The sequence below is a fragment of the Mesoplodon mirus genome (genome assembly GCF_964341445.2).
Source record: "Mesoplodon mirus genome assembly, chromosome: 14".
NCBI lineage: Eukaryota > Metazoa > Chordata > Mammalia > Artiodactyla > Ziphiidae > Mesoplodon > Mesoplodon mirus.
In genome coordinates, this window is record NC_138990.1 from 46883122 (window position 1) to 46893304 (window position 10183).

Below are 10183 nucleotides of genomic sequence, written 5' to 3' on the forward strand. Positions count from 1 at the left end.
GCCCCCATCTGTCTCTCTCTCCCTCCCCTTTTGTCAGATGACCTAACTCCGGTTTTTCAGAGAAATTATAGGACATCGTGAAGGGTCTCTCTTAATTCCCCTAACATCTTTTCATCCATCCTTAGCGTTTATTCTTAACACACTGCAATATGGTTCATCTAACCTTGAGACAGAGAGTAAAACGCCCCTCACTACAGTGCAGTGGGTAACAGGTCAGGTCTGTGATTTATCACCCATGGGGCGGACACCCCTCCTAGAGGCCTTAGGCTCTGGTCTGGATAGATTGTTCTCCACGCCTGTGACACAGCTATCATCTGAGGTGTCTCTTCACCACTCACCTGTTTCCATTCCTGGTTTCCTAGCTCTTCCCCTTTTCACCTTGTTTTGGGGGAATGTACCTCAAATAACAGCTTCCAGTGAAAGGATTCATAGGAGGTAAACTTTTTTTGAGATTTTGCACGTCTGAAGATTTTGCATCTCTAGTTTTTGTATATATTTTTCTATCCTCACACTTAGTTTTTAGTTTAACCATGTATTGGTTAAAGATTGTTTTCCTTCATAATTTGAAAAACATAGCTCCCTTGTCGTTTTGCTTTGTTGAGAAGTCTAGTTTCATTTGAGTTCCTGATCCTCTGCATGTGACCTGCTTTTTTTTCCACCCTGGAAGTTTTTGGGTTCTTTTATTTCTCTCCATTCTGAAATTTGACAACGATGGTCCTTGCTTGGTGTAGGTCTTTTCTCAACTATCATGTTAGGCATTTGGTAGGTCCTTTCATATTGGTCACACATTTTATCAGTGCTGGGAAATTTTTTTGTATTGTTATTTCTTTGATTATTTCTCCTCTTAAATTTCTCCATTATCTTTTTCTGAGATTATTTACAAGCAAATGTTGGAACTCTTGGATTCACTCTCTAATTCTCTTTATCTTTTACTTTTCCTCTTTCCTAATTTTCTGCCTTTTTACTCAGTTTTCTGGGAGAGTTTCTCGACTTTATCTTCTGACTTTTCTGTTAGATTTTTTTAAGGTTTTCTATCAGATTAATTTCAAAGAGCTCTTTTATTTTCCAATGTCACCTTTTAAAATATCATCTTGTTCTCATTTCATGGATGCAGTAGCTTCTCTCATTTCTTTGAATAGTATAGGTCATTTCAAAAGGCTTCTTGTGCCCCTTATTGTTTAGTTGGAGGCAGGGGAGTCTCAAAATTGCTGTGCTTCAGGTTCCCAGCCAGAGCCTCTATCCTGAGGCCTCTCACTTTGACAATTACCTGTACCCCTTATAAGTCCATCCCTTCACAAAACCTGCCCATCTTATGCCCATTTCCTTAGCAGCTTGCTGCCACTTCTCAAGGGAACACCCAGGGAACGAGTCCTACAGATACAATCCCCGGAGCAAGCACCTCAGTCCTCCTCCTCTCCATCTATGTCAGGGCTCTATTGGAACTGAAGGTTTCATAGGAATTTCTGGTGACAAAACAATCAATGAAGGAACTACTCTGGGTGAGAGGGACCTCCCAGTTCCTTCCCTATGGTACCCATTAGCTCCCTCTCCCCTTGGGGAAATGGTCTCAAGGGATGGCAGTGTGCATCTTAAGCTGGCGTGAACCAGCTTAAGAGAGCCGACTGTCAAGAGTTTCGAGAATTGGGTAAGCTGGTCGATGTCACATCAGTAGCTTGAAGCCAGCCGTAGTATTTATACCGCTGAAATTGGCAAACACTACATGTCAAGTTTTTTGGTTTGGTTTTGTTTTCTGAGAGCTTGTTATTAAACATTTACAGCACGTCCCTGAATATCAGTGTCCCTTATTCGGTGCTCTGGTTCCTAGGGAGTGGGGTTGAAGAACAGGACAAGTGCCCGCAGTTATGCAATATGGCAGCCCTGATGGGGATTCATGCTCTCAGTGTGGGTTTGCTGTGGAATACCTCTGTAGCTCACTACATTAAAGCACTGAGTTTACTTTATGTACTTAAAATCATGGCTCATTCTGCAAACTAACACTCAAAAAAGAAAATTTACCATATCCACATAGCAGGGCACGAGGGAGCCAACCCCAAGCACCGGGGCCTCCTGATTGTCTCCAGGAAACAAACGGGCCTCCCCCAGAAAAGGCAGGCGGGGGCTCTCTAGTCCAACGAGTCCTCAGTGGACTGACAGCCCAGAAGCACCCACCTTGTCAGTCTTAGAGCCTCGTGCTTCTTCACCTTCTTGAATGCCCTTGGAGAGAGAGCTTGGAAGGCTGGACTGGCGTTGGTTCGCCGGAACTTGATATGATCCCACCCTCAAGGCGACAAGAGGAGTTTGGGGAGCTAAGCGTGAAAGGGAGCATCTGTGCCCAGCACCCCAAAGCAGTGGGCGGCCCTGGGTCTCCACTCTCCCCGTCCTGTCGTGCCCTCTGCTTTCATATCCTGCTACGGCTTTTCTTCCAGGCCCCTCAGCGCCAGCTTCTGCCGCCCAGCCAGACTGGGGATGGGCTTCCCCGAGGGAAGAATCAGGGGAACAGGTGAGGAGGCACCTCACCAGCCTCTCGTGGACCCTGGCTGATTGGTCCTAAGGAAGATGCTCAAGTGTACCCTGGGGGCTGAGGATACAAGAGCCAGGGTGGCAATAGATTCTAGGAATGCTGGGCCAGCTCTTCCCTTTTCCATCCTGCTCTGACTTAACTTCTCTCTGTGCCTTGGTTTTCCCAAATGTGAAATGGGACTAATCACCCTCAAAACACCCCTGCAAGGTACTAATTACCATCTGTAAGAGACTGTGAGATCTTTGGATGGAATATAACAGTACTCATAATGGATAATAACACTCTGCCCTTCTCCAGGGCCTTTCATCCATGGATCTCAAAGCCTCTTACAAACCTTAATTAATTCTCACTACACCCCAGTGCAGGAGGCTGATGGTCATTAGCCTGATTTTACTGATGGGGAAACAGAGAATCCAGGAGGTTGGCTTGAGGCCACACAGTAAGTCGGCAGCACCATGAGGGCTAGAACTCACAGCCCCCGGCCCCTGGGAAAGGCTCAGAAAACGTGGGCTCCAGCCCAGCCCTGCAACGAGGCTGATGGGACAGCGGCAGAGCCTCTCACCTGCCAGGGCCCTGGAGTGGCTGCCAGGGGAGTCTGGACCACTGAGTTCTGGGGACACTTGGGAACATAGGAGGAGGTCCATAGGCATGGGTTTTGGTAGCTTGGTCCAGCAATTTGGGAAGAGAAGTAACATTGACAGGGCGCCTGGTGTGTGCCAAGGCCCTGTACAAGGCACTTGTGTTATTTGATCACACCCCACCTGTGAGGTAGGCATATTGCTCCCATTTCACAAGTGAGAAAACTGGCTTGTTGAAGAAGCCACCATTTATGCTCACCTACCATGGACCAAGCAATATGCTTGTGCCTTCATTGTCAACAATATGGGCCACAAGTCATCTGGGGAGCATGAGGCATTATTAGGCATCATTTTAGAGATGGGGAAGCTGAGGTAACGCAGAGGAAAAGTGACTCGCTCAATGGTGTGACCTTGGACAAGTCATGTTCTTCGACAACCTCTCCCTTCTCCCACCACCCTTAAGTCCTCAGAGTCCCCCAGCCCTGACTCCCTCCCAACCCCAGTGCTCAGGCGAGGCTGAATGAGACCGTGGCGGGAAGGGCTTTGAAGTGCTCTGAGGCAGCACCCAGGTCCTCCCAGGGGACGAGGAAAAGCCGCCTGGCCTGGGCTCTGTCATGCCACAGGGAAGCTCTCAGAAGACGGAAATAGCATGGTCACCTGGGATCACCTGGGGATGGTGGCCCATGGGCTTCCTTCCAGGCCTCTAGGGTGGCCTCCCATGTCCTGCCTGGGGGACCCTCTGGGGAGGACCAGGCTTCCTGGGACAGAGGGCTGAGGGTATCCCTTCCCACGGGAACAGGCCAGGGAGAGTTTGAGGCCAGGGCATGTGACTGGGCAGCTAGGGCCCCTCTCTGGGGCCCAGTTCTCCAAGCGGGTTGACCTAGGAGACCTCTGAGGTCCCTTCCACCTCTGACAGTCCCCGAGACCCTGTCTCAGAGCCACACTCCCCAGAATCTTGTCTGTTTTTAATGATTGCCTCACAGGAACCCAAAGAATTTGTTAGAAAGCAGATTCATCCCAGTGACAGCGGTGGGAGCTTTGGGCCCGAGCAGGGTGTCTGGAGACCAGGCTCCGACCCCTGGCCCCCACAAACAAGCTGTGTGGTCTGGACAAGGGCCTTCCTGCTCCGTGCCTCAGTTTCCCTGTTGGTAACGTCTGTGGGGAACGCCTGAGGGGGCTTTGAAGGCTGGAGGAAAGAAATGGAGGAGATGGGGGCAGGGGTGGGGGGCCATGCAGGGGACACAGGGTAGAACGGGTCGGGGGCAGGGCGCGGGGTGGGGAGAGGACTGTGGAGTGATATTCAGTGGGGCTGGGGGTGGAGGCGGGCATGCAGCTCCAGCAGTGGTTTTGCTCACTGCCTGCTTAATGTTGATAGAAATACTACCTAATATTTGTACAGCCTTTTTTTTTTTTGTGGTACGCGGGCCTCTCACTGTTGTGGCCTCTCCCGTTGTGGAACACAGGCTCCGGACGCGCAGGCTCAGCGGCCATGGCTCACGGGCCCAGCCGCTCCGCGGCATGTGGGATCTTCCCGGACCGGGGCCCGAACCTGTGTCCCCTGCATCGGCAGGCGGACTCTCAACCACTGCGCCACCAGGGAAGCCCCAGCCTTTTACCCAAGTTAACAAAATGCTTTCTCTCCTGTGTTGTCTCTTTCAATCCCCCTCCCCACCTGTGGGAGAGGTATATGAGCACTCCCAATCTACAGATGAGGAAACTGAGGCTCAGAAAGAGGAAGTAATCTCAAGGACACCTAAGTAGTAATGGGCAGACCCAGGCCTCTCCCTGAGACACACTTCTCTAGAAAGTTCCATACCGCAGAGTCCTTCCTGGAACCAGTGTTGGGCAGGCCCGACCTGGGTTGAGCCCCTGGATCACAGAGCCCACTCGCTGGGCCCTTTTCCTCTTCCCGAGGCCCCTTGGATTGGGGGTGGGGCGTTGGCCCTGAGGGAGGAATCTCGGATGGTGAGTCCAGGGTGCGGCCAGCAGTGGGCGGGTGGCGCTGGAGGCTGCTGCTGGCTGGGCAGGGCAGGGCAGGGCGGGCACGGGAACAGTGTGACCTGGACAGCGTGACCTGCGATAATTGAGTGCTGCACGCAATGGCTGCTGCAGAGGCAGCGAGGCCCTCCGTGCCTGGGGGTGGCCTCACTGCCTCCCACCTCCTGCCCTGCTGGTTCCCCTTTGGCCACAGCTCCGCAGCTTCTAGGAGGCGATGTTCTTTCTCCCACCAGGCAGATCTTCACCTGAGAGCCTGCTCAGACCTGCCTTCCTCACAAAGCTCGGTAGCAACTCCCTGGGGCAGAAAATGTCTCTTCTGAAAGCAAGACAAGAGTTTAATTAAGCCCTAAACGCGCACAGTTGAGCCTGAAATTAGGGTGGTGACAGGAGGGCTAGAAGGGCGGGGGCGGGGTGGGGTGCTGTGGGGTGGCTTCAGCCCATCCCTGGCCCAGCTGAGCAAAACAAGCCTGCAAGCAAACATTTACAGAGCCCGCGGGCGCAGTTGCCAAAACGGCTCTGACCTAGAGAGGGGAGAATGCCATGTTCCCTCTCGTGTTTGGGGTATGTCTGTAGAGGACTTGGAAAGTGGAAAGAGGGAACCCGGAAGTAAAGCGAGGCCGCCTCCGAGACCAGATCCCCCGGGTCCCTGGGTGTGTGGGGTGGGAGCTAGGGGCGGGGGCTGGGCATCCTGTTGTGACTGCAGCTGGGCAGGGGGGAACCCTCCTCACCCCCAAGACCAGCTGGGCTCTGCGTGAGCCAGGCCGCCACACGCACAGGTATGCCAGGCTTGGGGCTCCTGCCCAGCACCCAGCCTGGCTCGCCCAGGTGGGCAGAGCTCATCCTGCCCCCCAAGGAGGCAGGCAGCAGCCAGCCAGGAGGTGCCCGGCGGGCTGGGCTCCCGGCTATAGAGACAAAGCAGCTGACACTGGCTTTGCAGATGGCTGCAGGTCTTGGGGACAGTCATGTGCTTTGAGGGGGGGCACTGGCCTCAGTCCCCCTCTCTCCTGTCCCCAGGTCTCCCCAGATTGTTGCTGAGACAGTCAAACCGCAGCCTCCTCCTTTACCTGGCAACTAATCCTGCTGTGCCCTGCAACTTGGGTTGGGTCTTACTCTGCCAGGGACTGAAGCAAGAAGAGATGGGCCGGCAAGCGTGTTATCACTTGTCTCGGGAGCAGAGAGGCGGTTGCCACAGGGCCCCTGCGTGCGTGTAGACGTGCATGCGTGGAGCAGTGAGGGAACAGGCTGTCCTCGGGGTGCGTGCCTGGCCCTCCTTCCGTGCATGCGTGCGTGTGTGTGTGTGTGTGTGTTGGGGGGAACTGATTTCTGTCACTGAGGCAGGGGACCCAAGGGCAGAAACCCTGCTTGGTTGACGCAGAAGCTCCCGTGGGCCCCCATCTGACAGGCCATCTCATCACTTAGTAGAGATGCTGTAGGTTCTTTGAATTTAAGGGACACTCTGCTAAAGACACCAAAGTGGGGGCCTTTGCTGGGGGCCGTGGGGAGCACCAGCCAGGGTTCGGCCACTAAGCTGTCCCCGCTGGCTTTTCCTAACTCAGGCCTTAGACCCTGATGGCTTCCCCTTCCCAGGACAGATGGGAAATCCTGGCACAGCTTTCCAGTCCCCGAATCACAGGTGTCCTGGAGGCACGATGACCGCTGGGCAGAGGGTCAGGAGAGGCCCGAGGGTCATTTGGGGAAGCCTCCCTCGCCCATCTGTGCTTATCTGCCCTTGCCAGCATCCCTAACCCTTATCCTGTGGCTACTGTAACAAATTACCGCAAACTTGCTGGCCTAAATGACAGAAATTTATTCTCTCACAGTTCTGGAGCCCTGAAGTCCAAAATCAAGGTGTGGGCAGGGCCTCTTCCAGGCCCTGGTGGCTGCGGTGTTCTGTAGCCTTAGCGCATCCGTCTCTGCTCTGTCTTCACATCGGCTTCTCCTGTGTGTGTGTGATCTCCCTCTGCCTCACTCTTATAAGGACACTTGTCACTGGATTTAGGGTCCATCCAGATAATCTAGGATGACCTCCTCGTGTTGAAATCCTTAATTTCATCACATCTGCAGAGACCCTTTTTCCAAATAAGGCCACATTCCTAGGATCCGGGGATGTGGACCTGGACATATCTTTTGGGAGCCATCTGTTACCCCACCCAGTGGTCAGTCAGCCGTGGGTTGGACCCCTCCAGTGATGGGAAACGCGTTACCTCATGGGTTGGCTCAGGTCGCGTCCAGACAGGTCTAATTATTTTAAAGTTCTTAACTTGGGTGGAGTTGAAATTCCACTCAACAGGAACCTCTACCCACTGGCCTTGGTTCTGTCCTTCAGAGCACATAAAATACACCTAAATAAATAAACTCTATTCCCACTACCTCCTGCCCCCGATTACAGTGCAAAACCAAAATCAGAAAAGGATGAGCCAGCTTAATCCTGGTGTCAGAGACAGTGCCTAGACCCTGAGGTCAGGAGACCTTGACTCACTGGTGGCTCTGTCCCTAGAACCTTGTGCCTCGGTTTCCTTACCATAATGCCAAAGGGCTGGCTGAATCACTATTTCCAAGGGACGCTTTTGGAAAATGCATCCTGGATATTCATAATTTGCACTAGCCTACAAAAGCCTGTGAGAAGTCCTGAGTAGAGAAACCCACTGAAGTCAGTCTTTTCCAAACTTACTAGAAAATAGAGTCGTTTTATCGACAACCATTTTCTTTTATCACCCCGCAGAACTTCTGTGCTGTTTTGGAAAGAGGGACCGGTCTCTGTGATGCCTGGGCATCCTTTCCAGCTTTCACAGTCTGTTGAGGTCAAACCAAACAGTTGAGTTTGAGTCTTTGGTTCCCATCCCCAGAGTTGTTGCCAGGCATTTTGTTGGAAGTAACAAATGATCCATTACAAGATGAGAGTCAAGAATCTGGAAAATGAGAAGCCCTTCCCCCGAGCCGCAGACAGCCTGGGCGAGGCTGCGGGTGAAGGTCTCCTCCCAAGGGCCCCGGGCCTGCTGGGGGCCCTTGGGAGGAAGCCACGGGAGGAAAGAGCATTTCCACTGCTCTGCCCCATGGGACCTGCTCACCACACCCCTCGGATCCAAACTTCACCTCCACCGCAGACTCCAGGGGCTCGGCCCTCCCTCCTTAGATAAAGCTACCTCGGAACTTGCCTCTCCCAAAGCTTTCTGCTGAAGGTCCCAATGAAATCCCTCCTACCTTTGCTGGGGGAAAAAAATCCCAGAGAAGTTGGATCTTCTGAAATGGGAGCAAGAAGAAACCTGGGCCTCCCAAGGGAAAGACAGGGCTGGTGAGGGAAGAGAAGGGCCTGAAGGTGTGTCCCAAGGGGAGAGGAGAGAGAGCGCCTGAGGACGGGATGGGTGGAGGTGCAGGGCTCCAACTCTGGGCCCAAAAGAAAGATGGGAACATTGACACGAAAGCTAAATAAGGAGACTGGCATAGACTGAGAAGGCCACCAGGTTTATTTCCCTGGCGCCAAGCGAGATTACGGCCAGGCTACTATCCTCCCCCAGCAGGGGCAACCCAGCTCAGATCCACCCTGTAATGTATGGAGCCGCTGTGGCCTGACAGTTTCGTCTGCGGACACGGGTTCACCATGCTCTCAGACACAGATCCAGGACTGTTTATTGAGCACCCATGTAGCGGGCACTATGCTAGCTGCTTTAACATGTATTCTGTTTAATCCTTACAGCCCCTAATATTTTACAGGTGAGCACACCAAGGCAGAGGTTTGGTATCTTGCCAAAAGTTGAGAGGCAAAGTGAGGAATAGAACAAGCTCCGGCTCCCAATCCCACCCCACAGCTTTTGACGGTATTTAGTGATGCAGCCTCTGGATCCTGATGGTGTGGGCAGTTCTCCCACAGGTCGGGCCTGAGTCCCTCCTACCCCTGCCTGAATTGGATCGGATGGAAGGACCATGTAAGTAGGTTCGTTCTGCTCCCAACCCAGCCTCAAGAGACATCAGCTATCCTCTGGTACACGTAGTAGCCTTCCAGTTACTGGGGTGGGGAATGTTTGCCTTCTGTTGATGAAAAGAAATAGATGTGATAGTAAATAAATGCCCAACCCAGTGCAGCAATCGATTTCCCTAACAATAAGGCTCTATGTTTGCTCTTGGCTGTGGGTTATATTCATTGGCTATAGTCACTGCTCAGGAGCCCCTGGGTGTGTCATCCGGGTGGGGCCCCAGGCACACTTAACGAGGGGAGGGAGCAAACCTTCCTGCCTTAAGCTACCAGAATTCACCCCAGGAAGTGAGGCTCCTGCAGACCTGCTTCGGAGTGCCCCAGACCAGAGTGAGGAGAAACGTACCAGGTTCACGGGGCAGTGGGAACGGTGCTCTGCACTGTGCATCAGGACATGAGTCTGGTCCCAGCTCTGCCTCTGCCGCTCTGGATGACCTGAGGCAAGCCCGTTCCCCTCTCGGAGCCTCGGTTCCCACATGTGTACACTGGGGTAGGGAGGTGGGGTTGTACCCTATGATCTCTCACGTTCCTTCTAGCTCTGACATTACAGGACCCTGTAGCCACGGCTCCTCCTAGAGTTGCTTTATGTATTCGGCACATGGGCCCCTAGCTGGTGGGTGGTCACCCTCAGTGCTCCAAGAACCCAAGCTCTTCCTCTGTGAGGTGGCTGGATGTCCATTCCTGCCTCAGCTTCCCCAAATCCTTCCTTTCTTTTTCATTTTCTCTAGCTGTCATGTGTATCGAATTCCCTAGTTTGCAAGACATTTTCAGAAACATTATCCCACTGGAGCCTCAACCCAACCCTGTGAGATAGGCAGAGAAAGGGATGCAGTGCTCTCAGCCAGCCATGTGTCAGGCCCTTCCTGTGTTGTTTCACTGAATCTTCCTCATAGCTACAGAAATCCTTTGGGGAATAAGCAGACTATAAATAAATAGACAGTGGACGGATATTTAGATGAATGCATACATGCGTAATCCTCACCATGGCCCTGAGGTCTTGGTGTTATTATCGTCACCACATCACAAGGGAGGAAAGTGAGGCTTGGAGGGGTTCAATAACTGCCCAAGGTCCCCTGGCTCTCAGGCAGCAGAGCCAGGATTGGAACCCAGGCCTCT